The sequence below is a fragment of the Carettochelys insculpta genome, chromosome 13 (genome assembly GCF_033958435.1).
Source record: "Carettochelys insculpta isolate YL-2023 chromosome 13, ASM3395843v1, whole genome shotgun sequence".
NCBI classification, from domain to species: Eukaryota; Metazoa; Chordata; order Testudines; family Carettochelyidae; genus Carettochelys; species Carettochelys insculpta.
Genome location: NC_134149.1, coordinates 2,036,035 through 2,060,606, shown reverse-complemented (window position 1 = coordinate 2,060,606; position 24,572 = coordinate 2,036,035). Strand labels below are relative to the sequence as shown.

General features: G+C 45.3%; 1 protein-coding gene across 2 annotated transcripts in view; it reads right to left on the bottom strand.

Annotated features, from left to right (window-relative positions):
• HTR2C (5-hydroxytryptamine receptor 2C) overlaps positions 1-24,572 on the bottom strand; it is a 383,858-nt gene that overhangs the window by 121,199 nt on the left and 238,087 nt on the right. Inside the window, exon 3 of one of the 2 annotated variants that reach the window (XM_075007547.1) lies at positions 22,322-22,416. The exons of the other annotated variant lie outside the window; for it this stretch is intronic. The gene's annotated coding sequence lies outside the window, so the exon portion shown is untranslated. The remainder of the gene's footprint in view (positions 1-22,321; positions 22,417-24,572) is intronic. 2 annotated transcript variants of the gene reach the window in all.

The window sequence follows — 24,572 nt, the reverse complement described above, 5'->3', positions numbered from 1 at the left end:
AGGCAGCATTTGGGAGTGCAAGTTCTGCACACCATCAGTGATCTGCAACCCATCCTGAACAATGATCTTTCATTCCCACAGCACTTGGGAGGCAGGCCTGTCTTCACCTACAGACAGCCTGCCAACCTTAAACAAATCCTCACCAGCCACTACAAATCACAAACCAGTAACACTAGGCCTGGAACCAGCCCCTGCAACAGTCCTCGCTGCCAACTCTGCTCACATATCTACACCAATGACATCATCACAGGACCTAACATCAACCCAACCATCAGGGGCTTCTTTACCTGCACATCTACTAAAATAATATATGCCAGCAATGCCCCACTGCAGTTTACATTGGCCAAACTGGACAGTCTCTCCATAAAAGAATAAACGGACATAAATCAGACATCAGGAACAGTAATGTACAGAAGCCTGTGGGAGAACACTTCAATCTCCCTGGACACTCAGTGGCAGATTTAAGGGCGACAGTCCTGAAACAAAAAAATTTCAAAAGTCAAATGGAGAGAGAAATCTCTGAGCTGCAATTTATTTGCAAATTTGACTCCATTAACCATGGATTAAACAGAGACCGGCAGCGGCTTGCAGCTTACAAAGGCAGTTTCTCTGCCCTGGGTGCTATCATCTTCCCATTAGACTCTGACAAAGGCTCACATCCCCCTGTCTGATCTGACTTGTTTTTTCCCCTTCTGATAAGTAGTGTTAATACTGGGCCATTTCCACCTTGCTGAATAGACCTTGTCAGCTCTGGCCCTCCCTTTTACCGGGACCCCGCTCTTTAAATACCCCTCTGAAACCCGCCCCCCCTACTCATGCATCTGATGAAGCAGGTCTGTGCCCATGAAAGCTTATGCTCCAAAATATGTTAGTCTATGAGGTGCCACAAGACTTCTTGTTGTTCTTGAAGCTACAGACTAACACAGGTCCCTCTCTGATACTTGTCTGGATCAGGGCATCCTTCCCAACCAGCAGTAGCAAGAACACAGCTGCTCAGCTACGTGAGAACAATCTGTGTATAACCATAGAACTGCAGGACCGGACAAGATTTCAGCAGGTCATTTAGTCTAGTCCCCTGTGCTTAGTCCAGGACTAGGTATTAGAGCAGGAGTGTCCAACCGTTTTTTATCAGGGGCCACACAAATTTTTTACATGTTCCAGGGTCTGAACACAAAATAGCCCCTAACTGCCACCCCCCTGCATCCTCCCTGGCTTAACACCCTCACAGCCCCAAACTGCCCCCAGCCTTAGACCCCATCCCCCCACGCACCCCTCTAGCCCAGCTTCTCCATATGTCTGTCTCGATGCCCCTGCTGCCTCTCCAGCTCAGCCTGTCCCCCTGTCCCAACAACTTCCCACTGCCCCTCCAGCCCAGCCAGTCAGTCTGCTGCCCCCCCAAGTCCAGCCCTACCCTTCTGTCCGCCCCAGCACCCTCCCACTGCCCCTCCAGCCCAACCAATCTGTCCGTCATCTGTCTGTCTGTCCATCCAGGCGCAACTCACTTGAGGACGCCATTCATATTGGTGAGCACGGCGTGGAACTCCTGCGTCACTGCCTCGGAGTAGGGTAGAGCTGGCCCCACAGCAGCTACTTGGTGATGCCAGCCTGGCCATAGGAGGCAGCCTGTGTGATGCCGTTCAGCAGTGCACTCAGCAGCTTGACGCCCATAGCAGGGCTGGGGAGTGACCAAACACGTGTGCACCGGAACTACTCGTTACAGGGGCCACGTGGGGACAAACCCCCACGAGGGACAGAGCCCGCAATCTCCACAGTGACCCCTGCTGGCTCCCCCCCATGTACATCGCAGCAGGGCACTGGGAGAGACCCCTGCCGCACTGTACGGGAGCCAGAGGAGGGAGGGACAGCAGGAGCCACAAGTGGCTTTTTAAAGAGCCACATGCAGCTTACAACTACCCAGCCACCTTGTAAAAATGGCACCACTGCCAGCTCAGCGGGCCAGATAAAAAGGCTCTGTGGGCCGGGATTTTGCCCAGGGGCCACGCGTTGGACATGCCTGTATTAGTACATTTCTGGAAGGTGTTTGTTTAATCTGCTCTTCCAAACCTTCAGAGATGGAGATTCCACAATCTTCCCAGATAATTTGTTCCAGTGTTTACCTACCTAGACAGTTTGGAAGTCTTTCCTCATGTCCAACCTAAACTGCTCTACCTGCAACTTCAGCCCATCACTTCTTGTACCACCAGCAGCAATTAAGGAGAAGGATTTTTCTCCCCTTTCCTTGAAACAACCTTTTATTTATTTAAAACCTGTTCAAGTGACCCCTCTCTGTCTTCTTCTCTCCAGACTAAAGAAATCCAATTCTTTCCATCTCCCCTCATTAAGATTTTTCAAACCTTTAAGCATTTTTGCTGTCTTCCTTTGGGCTTTCTCCAATTTCATCACATCTTTCCTGAAATGTGGCACAGAGATCTACACAAGATATTCAGGTTGGGGAGTAGAGAGGAAGAATTATATCCCCTCTCTTGCTTACAACCCTCCTGCTACTACATCCCAGAATGATGTTTGCTTTTCTCACCAGTGTCACACTTTATTTTTATTTAGCTTTTGATCCACTGACACTCAGATCTCTTTCTGCAGTACTCCTTCCTAGGCAGTTACTCCTCCGTTTATATGTGTGCAACTGAGTGTTCCTTCCTAAATGGAGAGCTCAGCATTTGTCCTTACTGAGTTTCATTGCACAATGCAGCAGAGGATGAAGAGACCTGGGGAAGAGAGAGAAGTATAGAGGAAGTGCGAAAGGAGCCTGACTGTTACAGGCTGCAATTTGAAGAGAGCAACATCACTGCAGAGCTGAACAGCCTCAAGTTCAAATGATCATATAGACACAGTAGGTGCCATGTTACATACACTGAATGGAGGATAGACCGGTGCAGAACTTGGTGGTTTCTGTCGTACAGAGGGTGGAGTGAACATGGCCATGAGTTTCAATGCCATGTGATCTCATCTCCTCTCAACGCACCTGCCTTCTCCCAAGATTCACTTTACGTTGGGGGTTTGGATGAGTCAGTAAGTCTCCCGTTGAACTCCTAGTTTCATATGGCTTCATGAAAGGCTAAAAATCATGAAAGGCCATTGATGTCCCATTCATTCGGATGTCAGTGGATAAGGGGGAAAAGCCTCGGAAGCGGTTAAAAGACAGAAAACAAAGGGTAGGACTAACCATTTTTCAGAAGGGACAGAGGTCGCTTGTTCCATTCCCCAGGGGTCCATACTGGGACCTGTGCTGTTCAACATATTCATAAAGGTGCTGGAAAAGAGGGGTAAATAGTGAGGTGACAAAACTTGCAGATGGGATAAAAACACTCAAGATCGTGAAGTTCAAAGCAGACCGTGAGGACCTACAAGGGGACCACACAGAACTGTGTGACTGGGCAGCAAAACGACAGATGAAATTCAGTGTTGATAAATTCAAAGTTATGCACATTGGCAAACAGAATCCTAACTCTGCAGATGAGATGATGGGTGTAAATTAGCTATTACCATGCAAGAAAGATCTTGGAATCATTGGGGATAGTTCTCGGAAAACAGTCACTCAATGCAAAGCAGCAGTCAAAGAAGGGAACAGCATGCGGAGAATCATTACAAAGGGACAGAGAATAAGATGCAAAATACCATACTGCCTCTGTAAATCCATGCTATGCCCACTCCTGGGATACTGAGTGCAGATGCGGTCGCCTCATCTCAAAAAAGACACACGGTAATTGGAAAAGGTTCAGAAAAGGGCAAGAAAAGGAACAGGGGCATGGAACTACTGCCATTTGAGCAGAGAGTAATAAGACTGGGATTTTTTCTTCTTGGAAAAGAGATGAATAAGGCAGGGGTATGATAGAAGTTTATAAAATCACTACGGGTGTAGAGAAAATGAATAAGGAAGTGTTATTTAGTCTGTCCCATAACAGGAACTAGGGGTCACCAAATGAAATTAACAGGCAGCAGGTTTAAAATAAATAAAAGGAAGTTTTTCTTCACCCAACACAGAGGCGACCTGTGGAACTCCTTGCCAGAGGTTGTTGGAAAGGCCAAGGCAATAACAGGGTTCCAAAAAGAACTATATAAATACATAGAGATTACGTCTATCAATGGCTGTTAGCCAGGATGGGTAGGAATGGTGTCCCTAGCCTGGAAATGGATGACAGGAAAGGGATCACTTTGACGATTACCTGCTCTGTTTATCTCCTCTGGGGCATCTGGCATTGGCCTCTGTCAGCAGACAGGATGCTGGGCTAAATGGACCTTTGGTCTGACCCGGTATGGCTGTCCTTATGTTCTTATTCAAATTCCTAACTCAGCCTAAGCTTACTCAGTATGCTGAAGAACCTTGCAGAAGCTCTTGGGGAACCTAAGACAAATTTCATGTTTGTAACACACAGAGAAACAAAGTACATCTAGCACTAGCATGGGTTTCACTCTGAATGGAGAATCAGACTTAAATCTTGGATTACTTTGCTATCTTGGATTATTACTCTATCAGTCTGCTTGTTCTCAATGCACTCTCTCATTCAGATTTCTTTACAATTATATTCTAATAGCAAATTCTAAGAAATCGGAATATATCAACAATACCCACTTCATCAACCACTGGTCTGATCAGCTAAATCAATTTGTTTAGAAGTATATGCTTAGTTACAAAGTCAAATTCCTCTCTGGTTTCAAACATTAAGATAGTTATATTAGTGACTAGCTCCCTGCATATTAATCACTGATCAAGATATGATATATTATTAATAAGAGAGCTTAAACTGGCAAGAAAATGCTTTATCTAGACAGGTCCTTTTAATTCAAAAGTGAATTAAAGCTAGAAAAGGCAAATTATGTTATTGAATAAAATGGCATCTGGGAAATTAAGCAAAATCTTAACATTTTCCAGTGAAATACTGGGAGCTGTATAATTTAATATTTTAAATGATTTGGCATATGAGTTTATTGATCAAATTTGCAAATAAGTCAAAATGTAAGGTAATGTATGCAAAGTCACTAGAGAGCTAAGAGGAAGACAAAAAGACCAAATGAATTTAGTGAACTGGTAGAAGGATACCGACATGAATATCGTCTGACAATGCAGTTATAAAATAGGTAACTGTCATCCATATGCGAGAGTGATTTCCTGGGTTTAATTATTCTTATGGCTTTAATACTGCTCTCTCTCTCTCTCTCTCTGTTTTTTCCCCATATGGCCCTGACTAAGCTAGGGAAATAAAGCGTTTGTAAAAAGAACATGCTAGTTAGCATGTTAATATATTTTAATCACCTCTGAGTACCTAGTCTAGATGTGATTTAAAACCATTAAATGAGTGTTAGCTGATCCAGGTTGACGCTACACGTTTTTAACAGTGCTAGGTGGTATGTGAATCACTACATTAAGTTCTAAGTGCTGTTTAAAGAGGAGTTAATTAAAATGGACTAGGCAACGATTTAAAAAAAGACATGAACCCCTCTTTATTCCTGTCTTAGACTGGCCCTGTGAGACGGATGCTATCCAAGCTCGGCAGCCCTTAGTTCATCACCAGTTGGCGCTGCAGAGAGCCAGCACGTGGTCTGTCCATCGTGTCTCTTCCACTTATCTCCAAAGAGAGACTCATGAGGGGCAGCTGAGTTACTGCTGACTTGGAGAGGTGTCTCCACATGCGATAATAATGGGCTGTGCATCTCTGGTGCCAAGGTGAGATTCGGCCTCTATAACTTGTTATTCATCTCTATGGAAACTGCTTGTTATTACCAAGGGACCTAAGGCCAATTCATTTAATGCAATTATCCCTAAAAGTGCCATCATACCATGAGTTACAATCTTTTGCAAACTTTAGATTCCTGAGGTTTGGAAAGTCAATTTAAAGAATTCTCGTGGGAACGCACATGACTAAAAAGACATCATCTTCTCATCCAACTAAAAATACTGTACTGGAAGCTCAACAGCCACCTACAGGGACACCTCAGTAGTTTGAGCATTGGCCTTGTAAACCCACGGTTGTGAGGTCAATCCTTGTGGGAGGCCATTTAGGAGTTTGGGGCAGACATTTTAAAAAAATTTGTCATGGAAGGTGCTTGGTCCCTGCCAGGAGGGCAGGGGACTGGACTTGATGACCTCTCAAGGTCCCTTGCAGTTCTATGAGGTATGTATGTATGTATGTATACAACTTATGGCCCCTTGTGATATGGGGGAATAATTCCCTCCATGTGGTAAGTTACTCAATAAAGTCTGGGTGCTGCCAGTGGTTGGACCAGAACACCATACATGTGTTCTTCCTAGGAATCTCTGATGCAGAAGATTGCATTTCTGATGCAGCACCCACACTCGGGTAGTTATTTTGTTGGAAAAGTGCTATGTTCATATCACAAAGATGCAAACACTGCTCAGCGTGTGCTACGGCCCCCTCTCTGCCTCTGTAAGTTAACAGAACAGCTGTCAGGAGGGCCATGGGGCCTTAGCTCCAGCTATGACCATTTGTGCTTTTAGCTCAGGAGTCTCCCAGAGCATCCCGGCTATTCCAGCAAGGGCTGCCCTGAGCATGTACCTCCGGTCCCAGCCGGTGTGCATTTCAGGCAGCGAGCCCAGGGCCTCCTCACTGATACCTATGTGGGCTTGCAAAGAGCTCATGCAAGTGTGTTGATGACACTTGAGAATCACCAGCCTTGCTCTGTGTGTAGATGTATCCACAATCTCTTATCTGTCCTACAGCGCATTCTCTTCCCTTCAGCTAGGTAGGGACACCCCCCAAAGATTTCCAGACCAATATTTTGGCCAACTCAAAGGGTTAAAAAAACAAAAAAAACCAAGTCAACTCATTTGACTCAACAAGTCAAATGATCCTGAGATTTGCTTAAATACTAACATGTTTACAATAACTATTCTTGGCTTATTTTTGTTTGTTATCTGGAGTCATAACCTTTTGGATTCATATTTTCCCCACAAATAGGAAGGCTAGAAAATTTCATCAAAAGAAAACTAAGCTGTAAAATAAACTGTAACAACTAATTCTCACATAACCACATAACTCTGGGAGTTGGGACTACAAGAAAAGCAAAAAACATTGTGAGATTCATGATGATCTAATTGTGAGAATTGGCAAAACTGAAACATATCAAGTTTAGTGCAACCCAATGCTTCACTGGTTCTTAGTTACTGAATTTTACCTTCTTGATTTCAGAACAATTCAGCAATAACCTTGACGGACTGGTGCAAACCAAAAAGATGAAGCTCAACGAAGACAAGAGCAAAACATTGCATTAAAAATGAACAATATCAACTGTACAACTACAAAACAGGGAAAGATTGGTTGGTACAGCAGAAAAGGATCTGGGATTTAGAACAGCTGATGAATGGGACATGAGCCAAGGGAGTGAGGCAACTGCAAAAAAGGCTGGTATGATTCTGTGCTGCCTGGACAGGAGCGTTGTGTGCGAGACATGAGAGCTAACTCTTCCCATCCACGTGCAGGGTCAAGCCCCAGGTGAAGTACTGTGCCATGTTCGGGGCATCACAGTTTACAAAGACATGGATAGACTGGAGACAGCCCAGAGCAGAGAACTAACTGAACCATCTGTTTTAAAGGGCGCTTGTGAAGAGGACAGTGACCGACTGATCTCCCTGCCCAATGGAGGTAGGACAAGAAGCACTTGACGTAAGGGAGATTTAGGTTAGCCATTACAAAAGACACTCCAACTCAAAGGGTAGTTAAGCTCTGGAACAGGCACCCAAGTGAGGCTGTGCCATCCCCATCATCAGAGATTTTAGGAACAGGCTGTACAAATACCTGCCTGGGCTGATCTAGGTTTACCTGGCCCTGAATCAGTGCCAGGGGCTGGACTAGATAACTTCTTGAGGGCTCTTCTAGATCTACATTTCTATGATTTTACAGCATGATGTAAAGAGCTAATCTGGATAATATACATACAAATAACACTTGAGACTAGTTTCTCCACATGAGCTACTGTGCCTGTGCTGGAAGGAGGGGGAGGTTCCACAGGATATGCGCCACACTAACATTGTAACCTTGTATAAGAACAAAGGAGACAGAAGCGACTGCAACAACTACCATGGAATCTCCCTCCAAAGCGTCACTGGTAAACTGTTCACTCGTGTCATCCTTGGCAGACTCCAGAAGATTGCTGAGAGGGTGTACCCCGAATCGCAGTGTGGATTCCACGCAGAGAAGTCTACCGTTGACATGGTCTTCTCTCTAAGGCAGCTTCAGGAGAAATGCAGGGAGCAGAGGAAGCCACTCTACATAGCCTTCATTGACCTGACCAAGGCCTTTGACTTGGTCAGCACGGATGGTCTGTTCAAACTGCTCCACAAGATAGGCTGTCCTCCACGGTTACTCAAGATTATCCAGTCATTCCATGAAGACATGAGAGGAACCATCCAATATGACGGCGCTTTATCGGATGTTTTCAGAATCAGGAGCGGCATCAAACAAGGATGCGTGCTTGCTCCGACATTGTTTGGGATCTTCTTCGCACTCCTCCTGAAGCATGCCTTTGGATCTTCAATAGAGGGCATCTTGCTGCACACAAGATCTGATGGGAAACTGTTTAATCTTGCAAGGCTGAAAGCTAAGTCTAAGGTGCGAGAAGTCCTCATCAGAGACATGCTGCATGCAGATGATGCTGCTGTAGTGTGTCACACAGAAGATCAGCTTCAAAAACTGCTGAATCAGTTCTCCAAAGTGTGCAAGGACTTTGGGCTTACCATCAGCCTAAAGAAGACAAACGTTGCTGAATCCCCATCAATCAGCATTGACAACTATACGTTAGAGGTCGTCCACGAGTTCGTTTACCTCGGGTCCACCATCACTGACACCCTGTCGTTGGACACTGAGCTAAATAGGAGGATCAGAAAAGCGGCCACTACTCTGTCCAGACTCAGCAAGAGAGTGTGGAATAACAACAAGCTGTACACTCACACCAAAATGCAAGTCTACAGAGCCTGCATCCTCAGCACCCTCCTTTATGGCAGCGAGACTTGGACCCTGTATGCCCATCAGGAAAAGGGGCTGAACGTCTTCCACTTGCGCTGCCTCAGGCACATCCTTGGAATATCATGGAAGGACAGAATGACCAACACCACCGTCCCTGAGCAAGCTGGAATCCCAACCATGCACACCCTCCTCAGGCAGCGTCGACTCCGCTGGCTTGGCCACGTCCACTGGATGAATGATGGAAGGATTCCAAAAGACATCCTGTATGGTGAGCTAGCCTCTGGCAAAAGACCTCCCGGATGCCCCCAGCTGCTTTACAAAGATGTCTGCAAGAGAGACCTCAGAGAAGTAGACATTGAGCTGGACAACTGGGAAGAACTAGCAGACGACCGCAGCAGATGGAGGCAGGGGTTACACAAGGGCCTTCAGAAGGGCGAGATGAGGATCAGACAGCTAGCAGAGGAGAAGCGAGCGCACAGAAAGCACAATAAGGACTTGCCAGACACCCACCACATCTGCAAGAGATGCAGCAAGGACTGTCACTCTCGTATGGGTCTTCATAGTCACAGTAAACGTGGTAAATGAAGCCCTCAATTGAAACTATATAGGGCGCGATGTATAGTCTATGCAGACTGAAGGATGCCTACTACTACTACTACTCTAATGCCAATATGACTTTTTTGAGATGAGGTGACCATAGCTTAGATAATCTCAGCAGTTACATATCTGAAATCTTAACTGAACAATGTGTACTCAGTGAATGTCTCCTTCTTCCCCAGTGGCTCTTTGAGCCACTAACACAGTGCAGCAAACTGGTTTAATTCAAAGATCTGAAGTGTATTTTTGAGAAAAAAACAAACAAGATGTTAGGAATCATTAGAAAGGGTAGAAAATAAAACAGAGAATATCTTCTTGTCCTTATATAAAACCATGGTACTCTCACATCACGAATACTGCCTCCAGTTGTGGTCACCCCACCTAAAAAGGCAATTTGGCATTAGAATAGGTTCAGCAAAAGGGCAACTAAAATGATTAGGGGGTGTGGAACAGGTCCCCTAAGAAGAGAGATTAAAGACTCGATTAAGACTAGGGCTATGCCTACACTAGAAGCAACTGTCGACAGAAGTTACTATTGATGGGGAAATCTCAACAGATCTTCTGTCAACAGACTCCATCCACGCACACACACACACACACACACACACACGACTTGCTCTGTCGACAGAAGTGGCTACACAGCACACTTTTGTCGACAGTATTACATCCAGAGATCGTTATGCCTTGAATTTTTAAGGGATAATACTGTGGAGGAAAATGCAGATTTCTGTCGAGACTTCATCCACAAAATGCTTTAAGTGTGGGGGCGTTCCCTGAGTTATGTCAACAGAAAGCCCCTTCTAGTGAGGGTTAAGGCTTGTAGTGCCTGTGTTGGGGGTGGTTGTGGGTGTAGGTTGTTGAGAGTGAGGAAGGGTGTGGGTCTTGGTTGTGGGCTATTAAGCCCAGTGTAAGGGTAGTGTGCAGTGATTGTAAAGGTGAGGGTGAGCAGGATGTATGAAGTGAGTGAGGGGCAGGCGAAGAAAAGGGGGAAAAATTTGGAGGGGAAGGTGGAGCGAAAAAAAGGTGCAGTTGATCTGGTGTTCAGGGAACAAATTGGCCACCAGGTCAACCTCCGCTGAAAGCAGCTGCGGTTGACCTGGTGCCTGGGGAGCAAATTGCCACCAGGTCAACCTCCGTTGAAAGGCATGGGCTTGAGCCAGTGCCCAAAATGCTAAAAATTTAAAACTCCCTAGTGTAGACCCTCTTCAGCTTAAAAAAGAGGAGATTAAGCAGGGCTTTGACAGAGGTCTGTAAAAGTATGAGCAGTGTGGAGAAAGCGAGCAAGGAAAACTTACGAACTACTAGAAGTCCTGTGGCACCTTATAGACTAACAGATATTTTGGAGCATAAGCTTTTGTGAGCAAAGACCCACTTCATCTTGTTCCCATAATATAAGAAGTAGGGAACACAAAATGAAATGAATGGGCAGCAGGTTTAAAATAAATAAAAGGAAATGCTTCACACAGCACACAGCCAACCTGCGGAACTCCTCGCCAGAGGAGGCTGTGAAGACTGGGACTATAACAGGGTTTAAAAAAGATCTAGATAAATTCATGGAGGTTAGTTCCATTTTAGCCAGGCTGGGGTAGGAATGGTGTTCCTAGCCTCTGTCAGAAGCTGGAGATGGACAGCAGGCGAGAGATCATTACCTGTTTGGTTCACTCCATCTGGTACACCTGGTATTGGCCACTGTCAGCAGGCAGGATACTGGGCTAGATGGACCTTTTGTCTGACCCAGTAGGGCCGTTCTTATGTAAGTTGAGAACCAACATTATCATATTTAATGAGAAAGAGAAAAAAGTAGTGGCTAGAGCTGGTTCAGGCCTTTGTATTAATTCTGAGCCAATCAGCAAAAGTAACCTGAGTCTTAACAGCTTTGCTCATTTCATTACATGCCAGAAACACCAGTACACCATCCTAAGAGAGGCTTATTCAAAAGGCCTGCAGAATTAGCTGTTCATAACAACATCATGAGGTGCATCAGTCATGCTTACAGTCCAGCAGAATTCTTATTTCATATTGCAGAAAGAGAGACTGAATGAACCACTGGAACAATTACATGCCGTTCTAATCACAAGCACTTGCTGGCTGTTTGGGGGCAACGCCCCATTTTTACATCTCAAGTGAAACGCTCTGAGGCCCAAAATTACGAAGACACGTAAATATAGAAACAAACCAGTCACTAAGGCTGTGGCACACTAGCCCCTTCCTTTCAGAAGGGGCACGGTAATGAGGGATTTCGGAAGATTCTAATGAGGTGCTGCATATTCATGGCAGTGCCTCATTAGCATAATGGCAGCCTCACACTATTCGAAAGCGCCACTTTCAAAATGCACACCACCTGCGCAGACAGGAGCTTTTCAAAATGGCGCCAGCTACATGGGCAGCGTGCATTTCGAAAGTGCCAGTTTCGAATTGCGTGTGGTCACTATTATGCTGATGAGGCACTGCCATGAATATTACCACACCCCTTCAGAAAGGAGGGGGCTAGTGTGGCCACAGCCTAATTGTTCCAATCTGACGCAAGCATAAGATTAATGATACAAAGGGCAAACTGGCACAAAAAGCCACTTGTATGTGGACCTTCAAACTGCCTCCATTGCAGGAAGGTTCAACAGGAATCAGCTTTGGGAATCATCCTTAGTTTCCATCAGGGACCATCACTCAGACTGGGAGGAAAGCAACAAATCTGCTTGCTTTATAGCTTTTCCCTGACAGGAGACTTGAAATAAAAAAGTTGATGGATTTTGATAGTCTAATTGCCCGCCTAATATATTTTTAGTAGCAATTCCTGCATTCTCCTTCCTTTTCATAAGCACTAACTAGGGGAAGCGTGGTGAAAAGAAGCCCAAGAGAGTGGTTATGGGAACATTTATCTCACAAATGAGCTCTTACTCCTGTTTGTCAACATGTGCTGGGTCAAGCTACAATTCTCTACTTCCCAGGGCCTTTAAGGTCTACACCTCTTAGCCCATGGTTTAACTAATCAGGAGCCATTGCCAATGCAAGTTCAAGGCACATGTAAACTCTCAAGAAGACTCTGTAATGCTCATAAGGAGGCTAAAACTAAAATTAACAACCTGGCAGCGATGGGCAAACCTGCTCTGCCCAAAGCAAAACATGTGGTATAGTTGCTAAAGAGAAAGCGCAATGCCGCTTGAGGAAAAGCATCTTCCTCAAAACATATTCAGAGAGTCAACAAATTGTCTTGGTTGTGCTCAGCAAGATGCATACACTAAAAGGAGTGCCTATCCTTCAACAGCGATTCTGAACAATGACAGTGAACAGGTGGATATGGAAGGGGCCTGGTTCTCAGCTCGTGCTACAAGTTATTGGGCTGAACGCAGGAATTGCAATGGCTGAAACTTGTTGGCCTGTGTCCTACAGGTGGCCAGAGAAGTGGAACAGAATAATTCTCCCAGCCTTAAAAATCTATTAATCTGATCTTGCACCTGACAAGGTCTTTGCTAACACAGTGGTCTCTATATTTTTCCATTATCTATCTGTGAAAATTACATATTTACAGTCATGTTACATCCATATATTTACCATCCTTGGTGCTGAAGGGTACGCTACATTGGAACTACCTGCAGAACAGAGTAGATGTGTGTGATGGCACCTGAGTGCCTTTTGCCATATACAGACTAATCAATGAATCGTGATTACACTCGGATAAATCACATGGCCAATCAGACACACTTAAGGGAAAGAGCTGCTGGATGTTCAGAACGTTCTGGCACCAAATGTTTATTAAGTCTTGACAATTCTTTTCGCTGACGTAGATGCTCTGCAGTTATACATATTTATGTGCATCTTTTGTTAACATGTTTTTGTCTGAAACCATTGTTTTCTGCAGCTGTCAGATGGGCCCATTCCACTACCTTCTTCCTGTCTATCCCCTCGCAAGCTGGATTTTTATACCACGTAACAATTAAGGCATCTGAGTGTTTCACCATGGTCTGGAGCTGTTTGAGGATAATTATAACAGAGACTCTCGGCCTGAAGAGACGTTCAACAGATTAGTGGTCTTTAAGGTGGAGACAAGCAAGAGATGGATATGTTGGAAGTATATGAAAATGATATTGAGAAGGCCATTTGGCCACTTTATCTGTTCTTTTGCATAATACAAGAACAAAAGGATGGACCCTCATTATACCAAGGTGCCTTTACATAACTCTAGCCATCTAAAGGTACTGTAAAGGCAATTAAGCTAAACTGGCAAAAAAGTTTTTATTCTGGAATATACATGTTCAAATGGGACGTATACCACATGGACTGCTGCACTGATTCACTCCTCCATTCAGAAAAGTGCTGTGTACAGTGATGTTACTCTGAACTAACACTAAATATTGCCTCTCCCTAACCTGCAAACCAAGGTCAGGCTGCTCAAAGTACCAGCTACAAAGATGATGAAACTTCAAGACTGTGTAGGAATGGGTTAACTTGGTTCCCTCCCCCAGTGGCTGAAGAACTATCACATAGCCACACGGTCACTTACATGCATTTCTGAGTTATTTAAATTTAGATAAGGTGCTTCAGGGGTACAGAAAGCATCTAGACCTGAGAAATATCTTATAGTATCCTGCAGTTACGGTAAAAACTTTACAGTATTTTGACTTCAAGAATAATTATGGAACTAATAAGTATGAAAGCGACAGTGATTGTAGTGGTTAGAGCAGAAAGCTAAAATTCAGGATCTGTGTGTCCTATGTCCCCTGGATCCTATGATCCTAAGGCCCCATCTTTGCCATATCAGTTGAACCCCAAACGTGAGCTCAGTCATCAAGATAATTAATGATATGCTAAGTACATCCCTGGGGCTCTTGTGAAGTGGGTGGTAAAGTACGTGAAGATCTCTGGATGAAAGCTGTGACAGAATAGAGCTATTATTAATACTACAACACCGTATTCAGAGAGACACATCCATCGAGATGTTCCATTCGTTTCATTACCTAATAAAATGTTCATGAGGTGCAGAATTTTGTGCAAACAACAGATTTGTTCTCCATGCCCTCTCGCAGGCACTCATTCCAAAGCTTGCAGGAGAGAGAGAGAGTCTCACCAGCCAGGAGAGAGGGCAATGTTTGTCGAGGTTCTGCATGGTGTCAATGGCAGTGTCTAGTGCACCAGTGACAACGCAGCAGTCTCTTTATTCTATCAAATTTCTTGTTTTCTTTGCCGGCTTTTTCTCTCATTAGATCCAGAGTAAAACTGAAGCCCCCCTCCACCAGGATGGATACAGCTGTCACTATTTAACAAGCATTTACACCCATTGTAGGTTGTGGTGAAAATGTCCAAACATTGGGGCACTCTGTTTACTCAAGGATAAATGCAGGCTGCTGATGGACACAGGTGGCTGACAATGATTTAATTTATTTTCCCTTAAGCTGACTGTCCCCACATCTGAAGAAGACAGCAACTGTAACCACATAGCTACGTGTACTGAACAACGTGACACAGGAACTAAACACTAACTCTAACAACCAGCTGTCAGCTTCGCAGAGACCTCAGAGCTTTTCTTGGTGTTAATAAATATGCCACTGATGTATCAAGCATTTTGGTGGGTTTGAACACTGGTGTGGATTAATTAAAGGTTGTGAAAGGCAGGGTTAGGGTTCATCTGCTGAACGGACGTTGATTTCACTGGGGCTACTCCCAGAGTAAGCTATTACTTCCATGAGTAAGCAGGGCAGATTGTCTCCAATTGTTTTCTCCTCTGGGATGTACAGAACAAACAGTGCATCAAGCTCTGTGGGATAAATCTCTATGTACCTATCTATATATCTGGATCTAGGTCTAGATATAATAGGCCTTATTTCACTAAAATGTTGCCAATTAGGATCAACTCTGCTGAATTTAATGGTTTTACAGTAATATAAAGAAGTGAACAAAATTAGAAGCCAGCGTAGTAACTAAACAGATATATCCCGTTAGAATCTACCTTTCGAATTTGGTTCCATCTTGACTTAAGGAGCTGGGTACAGTGATATGTGGCATCTTGGAAGCCAAAGACTGGGGCTTACAAAAATCTCATTTTATCAGGAACTCTCCTAAAATTTTATTTTGTTTTTAAAAGCTCTGGAAATTAAACGCATTACTTAACCTAATTGCTGCCCCAAAGGCAGGGGTGAATAAGATCTATGGAATCTTTATTTTTCATGGCAGGTAGCGAACAGCAAATTAATCAAGCAAATTAATTATATGCATTAAAGTGTACAGCACTAGCTAGAAGTGGAGCTGGCAGAAACCAGAGGCTGGAATATTTGATTTGATAAGGCAGTCACTATAAACTGGGACTATGTAACACTTATGGAAACACCTACAGCAAAAGGGTCATTTTAATTTGGTGGTAAAGACTGAAAGAATAGCGAGTTCAGCTCCCCTCTGGTGCACTAACCAGACTTATCGGTGCTCTACCCCAGTATCTCCGAGTCCACCCTTCACACCCTCACAGGGCTTGGATATTTTCTGCATCACAGGTGTTTGGCACTTACGTTCCTTTCCTCCTAGCCAGAATTTTTCCCCTCCTTCCATCAGTTTGCCAGAATCATTCTGGATAACCACTTTCCTGAAAATCTCCAAGCCCTATTAACAGCAGAAGAGAAGCCAGGAGCTCTTAGCTCACAAGCCCTGCTCAGTTCACTAGATGAGGCATGTACAAAGTGGGTGGGTGGGGGATTTCTAAAAGGGGGTTATGAGGAGGATATGCTCAGAACTTCATTTGGGGGTCCCAATCCCAGTGGTGCTGGAACAGTTTTTATAGTGGGGGTGCTCAGAGCTTTTGAACCAAACTGGAACCCCCGCACCCCTAGTTTCAGCACTTATACCCAATCCTGGGTTTTTAATCTTTCTCCTGGGCCCAAGCCAACTGTCCTCAAGAGTAGGTCCCCTGTGATCAAAACCTAGAACTTCAATTTGTCCAAAGTGTTGCACCAACACTGATTAATTACAAAGGGGAATTTACAAAGTTAGGGTCCTGACTAGCATGCATTAACTTTATTCTGGAATTGCCAGCTCTCCTGATTTTATTGCTTGTATCACGATATTTGGTATTTTTCTCAAATGCCCAGGTCCTAGAGTCAAGTGATTTCATTTTTTTCAAATATGTTTCTAGACTTCACAGCTGCAGGGACAAACCTTGAAAACGTGAATTGAGCGCATGCTAAAATCTGGGAAGCCAGGGACCCATTTTTTAAAATCCTTTTATTAGTCTCAGAGGAGTAGCCGTGCTAGTTTGCATCTGCAAAAACAATGACGAGTACCGTGGTACCTTAAAGAAGTGGTGTGCATAACCTCTGCTGGCTCCCGCAGCCCCCGCTGCCTCACATTCCAGCTACCACAGCCTCTGCCACTGCCAAGGGAATAGCAACGAAGGGTCCTGTGGCACCTTATAGACTAACAGAAACGTTTAGAGCATGAGCTTTTGTGAGTTAACTCACTTCTTCAGTGAGTTAACTCACAAAAGCTCATGCTCTAAACATTTCTGTTAGTCTATAAGGTGCCACAGGATCCTTCGTTGCTGCTACAGATCCAGACTAACACGGCTACCCCTCTGATACTTGCCAAGGGAATGTGACATGTCACCCCAGGGGGACTGACACTTGCTTTGGGACAGGTTGGTGGACCCTGCTAATTTCAAAGACAAAAAGTGGGGCCTGACATAAGAAGTTAGCTCTCCCCTGGAGTTAGGGCGGGGGTCACACACTGGCATTTTCAGCGAGGTTCTATTTTCCCTGGAAAAATGTTTCCTGTCACCAGGGTTCAATATGACGTGGCAAACTTCATACCAGCTTGCAACATGCAGGAGTAAGATACCAACTTCTCGCAATGTCAGAATTATGCACCAGACAGAGTATGTGAGCTAGAGAAAAATTCCAAGAGAGAGATCAGCTGTGGCACAAATAGCCAATGTTTGTATTCATTATGGTTTGCCCATCTTTCCTCTCAGTAGCTCAGCCTTCTTATTGGCATGGAAAAGGCCAGATGAAAAATTCAACTACTTTCAGCTGGTTCTGCTAGGCACCAAGAGACCAGTTAGAGAATTCTAATGGAGCCTTCTGGGATTACTGCTGGGAGGCAGGGCATCGTGTTTGGTTATCGCTCCCACAGGCACCTTCTCAGGAAGATTTTCCTGGCCATGATGCTAGACAGGGCATCAGAGGTTTTGTTCAGAATTATGTCACAACAGGTCGACCCAGCCTCATTCCTAGTGTAGATTTACTCAGCTACTGTCTGCTCAAGAAATGTTCATGGTGAGAAGAGAGGGGTATAGCAGAACAGAACTGAGGTGTGCTACCAGAACTCGGTAGCACACCAGGAACAATTCACATACACAAGGGCAAAGCATTCGTTATGGACTCCCCAAAACACACATAGAAGTCTGGCTCATATACCTTTTGAGGAGACTGGGCCGAGTTCTAAGACAACTTGAACCAACTCGAGCCATTCTTCTTGAAATAAGAAACATACTGCCTTAGCTGGTTTTACTTGAAGTAAAAATGGGCCAGGGAGGTAGTCAGAGATGGATTAGGCTGTGGCTAGGATTCAGGGTTGGCTTTGTTAAGTGGTTTTTCAACTTAAGAAACATCACCAAAATTAAATGTTACAATCTGCTTTTTAAAACCAGATTATTTCCTACCCATGTGTGAATCCAGAAATAGGACTAGGCAGAGAGACACATTGATGAAGTCATCAGACAAAAGGCTGATGTCTCTTTGGAATCCACAGCAGCCAGGCAGCAGCTGTTCCTAAGGCAGGTTTGTTACCATTTTGCTCCTGCAGGGGCTGAGCCCTTCAATAACAGGTGGTGCCGAGTCAGCACCTATGTATTCTATCCACAGAAGATGGATGAAAAGGCACATCTGCCTTTAAATTAATTATTTAATATACTTGACACAACCCTTATGTTCGCAATCTGTATCCGCACTGAAAAACTGTGAACTACCCCAGACCTCAGCAAATTTTAATGGTTACAGAAATTGAAGGAGGAACTCGTCAACAATCTCATTTATTTAACTCTCATAGTGCTTTCGGGAATGACTAGATTTGTATAAGACACCCACTGTCCTTCTGGCTCGGGCTCGCCATTAGACACATCTGCCTTGTCCCAGGGCACATCTGTAATCAGAGCCACCCGGGCACCTTGATGACCACATTGGTCTCACCCACTCCTATCGTATCTTATGCTGGGGACTACGACAGCTTCTCCTAATGTCTGTGGCTGGTATCAGAGTGCCAGAAGCGATGGTACTCCAAACGGCAGCGCAGCATGTCCCTGTGCAAAAGAAGGTATTCAGGAGAGTCACAAGGACAGTTCGTCAGGTTTCCAACCAACACAGAAGCAAGAACAGCGCTGCTGGTGCTGAGGACAGCCTCCTCCTGGTGGAGGACACCTATGTCTCCTGCCAGCAGCACAAAACCAGCCCCAGCAGTGGGATCATTGGAGGGAATAAAAATGCTCCCCATCTGCGAGGTCAATTCCCCTCCTGAATACATTTCCATAGCTCGGTTACAACTCTCGTGATGGTTTCTAACGTAAATACTTATCCCTCAGTGCCTCTCTCCAAAGCACAAGCACTTTTCAGTGACAGAGGCTCACACTGATGTCAAAGCTGGAAAGCTATTTGTGTTTTTTGTTGTGATTCCACAGGCACCTACCTGCTGAATTTCTCTAATATCCGCCTGAAAAAATGGTGGCTACAGCTGCATATCTCCCAGTTAAATCAAAATGAGATCCACCTGCACAGTGCTAAGGAAACAGAAGGGGCCCTTTCCTACAGCAAGGTCAATGCATTGCTGGCTCTCTCTCTGCAGATCACCATCAAGAACAGTTTGAAAAATGCCACCAGAAAAATCTCTGCAAAACTCCTCCAGGTCCAACTTTACATCTGCTGCTCTACCACGAAGGTGACAGTCATGGTTTCCAGTGGAAAGCAGAGCTACCTCATCATACACTAGGCTACATGGACCCAGAACAAAATTCTCTGAGTTGTTTCTCCTCCTTTACCCAGAGTGACACACAAGTAGGTGCCACCATTGTTACCAGCTGCACACAAGAAGCCGTTTGCAGTGCACAACAGCTGGTTTTCTTGGCCCTACAAACGCACACGGCACACTCCTCAGAGCCGCCTACAGGCACCTTACTTAGTCTCTCACTGTTTACATACGTAGAGGGAGCTGCTTCCCAGAGCACTTCTCCAACAGCCAGGGCACCTGTGGGAGTTGGACGCTGCAATGTGAGAGCAGAGGACAGTACGAGTGGGAGGAAGGCCAGAAGGAACTCTGGAAGTGCCACTAAGGTTTTGGAAACCAGCCAGAAGCCCTAGATCACCCAGTGTGAGGGATACACCCGAGGCTGTGGTCCCTTCAGATGTCCAGGTGGGCCAGCCCCTGAAGCTAATGGACTATTTCTGCACAGAATAGCTATCGGGGTGGGTGGGAGGATTTTTCCTTCTTTCTCTCTTCTTTTCTCCCTGTAACCTGAACTCAGGCCTCTGGAGTTAAAGGGCTAAGGCACTAAACACTGCCAAGGTTCCACTAATCAGGTGGGCAGACCAACCAAAACAGTTCTAGAGAGGCATGAACAAAGAAGAACAACCACCTTGCCATGGGTTGCCTATATGAAGCCCCTATGAGTGTTTATAAAGCACATATAAGTTTACAGTGCAAACCTCTCACGGTATTGAAATCCAGTGCTTTCCTCTCTTCTCTGTTCACACTGACCGTGCCCAGCAAACACAGAATCACTGAACACTAGAACTGGAAGGGATCTCAAGAGGTCATTAAGTTCAGTTCCCTGCCCTCATGGCAGGACCCAGCACCATCTAGATCATCCCTGACAGATGCGTAACCTGATCTTAAATATCTCCAACGATGGAGACTACACAGCCTCCCTAGATAATTTACCCCAGTACGTCATCACCCTGACAGTTAGGAAGTTTTTCCTAACGTCCAACCTAAACCTCCCCCTTTTTGCAATTTAAGCCCATTGCTCTTTATCCTATCACCCTATAATTTTTCTCCCTCCTCCTTGTAACTCCCTTTTAGATACTTGAAAGCTGCTGTCATGTCCCCTCTGAGCTTTCTCTTTTTCAGACTGAACAAACCCTGTTCTTTCAGTTGTCCCTCACAGGTCATGGTATCCAGACCCTTCCCCACTTTAGTTTCTCTTCTCCGGACCCTTCCCAATTTTTCCACATTTCTCCTGAAGTGTGGTGCCCAGAAACATGGCTGACCACTTGTAGTGCTGCCACCAGGCAGTGTTCAAGTTGATGCTGCGTGCAGGAGGTTCATTCATTTGGAGGATGAAGACAGGGCCCCAGGAATGGCAGGGGACTGGACTCAGTGACCTCTTGAGGTCCCTTCCAGTTCTGTTAGCCTATGATCTCTACTGTTCTCAAGGCTTCTGTGAGAAAACACCTGGAATTACTAGGTGGAGAACTTTTCCAGAACGTTATCAATCAGTTCAGAGACATGTCCCTCACTGAACACTAAGTTATGTTCCTCATCTGCCTCTGTATGTGGCTTCCCTCTCCAAATGAGTGTCTCACACAGCACGCTCCCCAGACTTTCCTCAGGCACTGCCTCACTCTGCAGACCAGCTGGAATGGGTGTAGGTCAAACTCTTGCAGCTGCTTATACATGCAGAGTCCCAATAGCTGAGTGAACTCACATTATGTGGGCAAAGCACAAGTCAATTTAAAATCTGACCAGAGCTGGGAGACATTGGGGTTAATGAAAAGGGGCAAGGAGTCAAAAGCAATGCATGCTAATGAAGTCTTTAGCCAAGTAAACAGTACTAAACCGCTCCTTAACAGCAACCTGACTGGGATACATTAGTCTGCTCAGACACCAGCAGCTCTTCTTTTCTTGTGTTAATCCCACCCTGCAGAGTGTTCCCTTTATTTTTTTCCATCTGTGTGTGGAATAAATTTTGCTATGTGCACCGAGGCAGGGACATATGTGCACCACCAGTAGCAGCACACACTGCCGGCTGTGGGTGCTGTGCTCATCAGCTGGGTGGTATCTGAATTGCTCCTGGGCACCCACCCCAGCACTCAGCTTACAGGGAACACTGGTCTGCTCTAGAAATCCTTTCCCACCAAAGTGCTCTGGCCAAGGCTAGATCCTCTGTCAAATATGTGCTAAGGTGGCTTCCTTTCTAACACCCTTGGCTTGCCCTCTCTCGCTCACTGTCCTTCGCCTTGCTGTGCCGGACTCACGTGGACTCAGGAGCCAGCTCACGCTTTGTGAGCAAGATCAGACAGAAGGAAAGGGTCCACGAGGACCAAAACAGCCTCTTCCCAAGCCAGCCGCCATCCCCATCTTGCAATCATCCCATTCAGGGGGTGGCAACTGCTGCTGCTACCGCCGCCGCCACTGCCCGGGGAAGGACCAGCCTTTTTCTCCCCTTGGTAATGACAGACATCACCAGGGTTTCCTGGCCACCAGGTCAGTTCTCTCAAGGGAGCGTGAGCTTGGTCTTTGCCGAGAGGGCGTTCTTGTTGTCTGGAGTGGTCTGTGCAGCTCGCACTTGGCACTAGTTCAGCTGGGGTGCAAAGGGAAGGGAGCTACTTGGATACAGAATTAATCCTTTCCAGTCACACCCCACCTAGGTTATGCTTTCCACTCCTCTTTGCTTGGAGTCCGGGCGACTCAGGCACAGCTGGCAGAGTGCCACGAGCCAGCAAAGCTCTGCCTCTGGAACAAGAAGGGTTTTGTGCTGGAGTATAGCAAGGAAAGTGCACAAAGCTTCCTCTGAGCACTGACTCACTGCCATGTTAACATACCTTCCACAGCATCTCGTTGGTGAAGCGCTGCGTCTGGGCACGGCTCACGGCAGGGCTCCATGCCATGCAATGAATTAAAATAGCACCAGGGCAACCTGACAAAGAGAGAGAGAGAGAAACTGAAAATAGCATTCATCTACTCTAGCATGGACGCCCTCCTCAGCAGTGAACCTGGAGGACTGTGGCAAGACCTTCCAGAGCAGACAGGTGAACCAGATCAGGACGGGCTTTGAGAAACGCTGAAAAACCTGCTAGTGCAGAAAAGCTTTTCCATCATCTCAAGAACTGCATGCAGAACACCTCCTCTCACCACCCCAACCCTGAATCCCTCCTGCCCCAGCCCCTCACACTGCAACCCCTCCAGCACCTCAACCATTTCCACACAGCTCCTCCCCTAAAACCCTGTCCCCAGCAGAGCTCGGAGCCCACAAGTGGAGAAGTACCAGAGATTCTATGAAGCCCAGTAGGAAGATGAGAGAACTTATGGGCAGAAATATAAACCCTAAGATAAACAGAAATGCATTAAAATTCACCTAAGGAGAGAAAACTCATTGTGCCAGTCACATTGGATGTTTCACGGTTAAAATAAGTAACGAGTCTTGTTTCTTAGACAGCAGCATTGCCAGGGGACTCTCCCTTGTTCCTTACAGAAGACTTTTCAGGTGTGCAGTTTCCTGCTGTATTAAGCCTGCTGGGGAGAGACAGCTAAGGGGAACCGAGGAGCGCTCACAATGTTGGAAACAGATTAGAAATAGGGACCAACCACACAGAACATGCAGGCAAGCAAGAAGTGAAAGGTAATGATGCTAAGCAGGGCCTTTTTAGTTAAAAAACCCAATAAAATAAGGAGCTGGTACTCAGCTGGCTCCCTCCCTCCCACAGCCAATCCCGCAACTAAGGCTGCTGAGGTGCTGGTACTCCTCAGCACTGGCAAGTACTGGCACAAAAAAGCACTGGTGCTAAGAAAAAATAAACAAAGGCACGCAGTATTCCAACATGAAACATAAAGCTCAAAACAGACAGCAGAAGTGATAGAAAGCCACCCGCAGTAGGAGCATAAAACAAAGGCAAAAAGTCCTTGGTATTCACAGTCTGAGTGCTAGGGAGCAAAAATCAATGACAGTTAATTTGGCAATTTATAAGATACTCATAAAAAATCTGGCAAATGCACGGGTTTCACGTCACGAACATTTTGTAGCAAAACTCAGAACCAGGACAGCAGCTATGTGAAAAAATCCATATCCAAGAGAAACAACAAGAAGTCCTGTGGCACCTCATAGACTAAGAGGTATTTTGGAGCATATACTACATCTACACTAGCCCAAATCTTTGAAATGGCCACGCAAATGGCCATTTTGAAGATTACTAATGAGGCGCTGAAATGTTTGTTTCCAAAGTGTATTTGAAAGCACTGCATGCACAGCTGGTGTCCCTCTTTCCCACGGAGTCAGTCCAATGCCTGTTACTTGTGTGGGTGTCTCAGAGCTACAGAGCCAGAAAAAACATGTGGAACAACAGGAAAATGCAATAATAAGATGGTCAGAATTGTCCAGAGTAGGTGTAGGACCTGGAATCACTGTCAGCTTATTATTCAAAAGGGACCACGTCTAAAATTGGTGCCAATCCTTTCAGATACTAAGGTACAGAGTGATTCACATCTATTAAGGATAACATTGGGCTGTCTGTTTTTATCAAAATTGCCAAGGATGCCAGTGCAGAGAGCCATCAGTCACTGATGGCACAATACTGCCTTCAGGTTCTGAGTGCAGATGATGATGGATCTCAGAGCTTAAAGTGTTCTGAGCATGGCAAAAATATTATGGTTTGGGCCGAGGTGCCCACAACCAACTGTGAAGAACTTCAAAAGGATCTCACAAAACTAGGTGATTGGGCAATGAAATGGCAAACAAATATTAAGGCTGATAAATGTAAGGTAATGCACATTGGAAAAAATACTCCCAGCTACACATACAAACCAGTGGGGACTAATTAACTATAACCACTCAAGAGGGAGATCTTGGAGTCGTGGATAGTTCTCTGAAAACATCCACTCAATGTGCAGCAGCAATCAAATAAACAGAATGTTAGGAATCATTAAAAGGGATAGAGAATAAGACAGAAAACATCTTACTGTCTCTGTATAAATGCATGGTACACCCACATCTTGAACACTGCACACAGACATGGTCCCTTCACCTTAAAAAAAAAATCTTGGCATTGGAAAAGGTTCAGAAAAGGGCAACAAGAATGA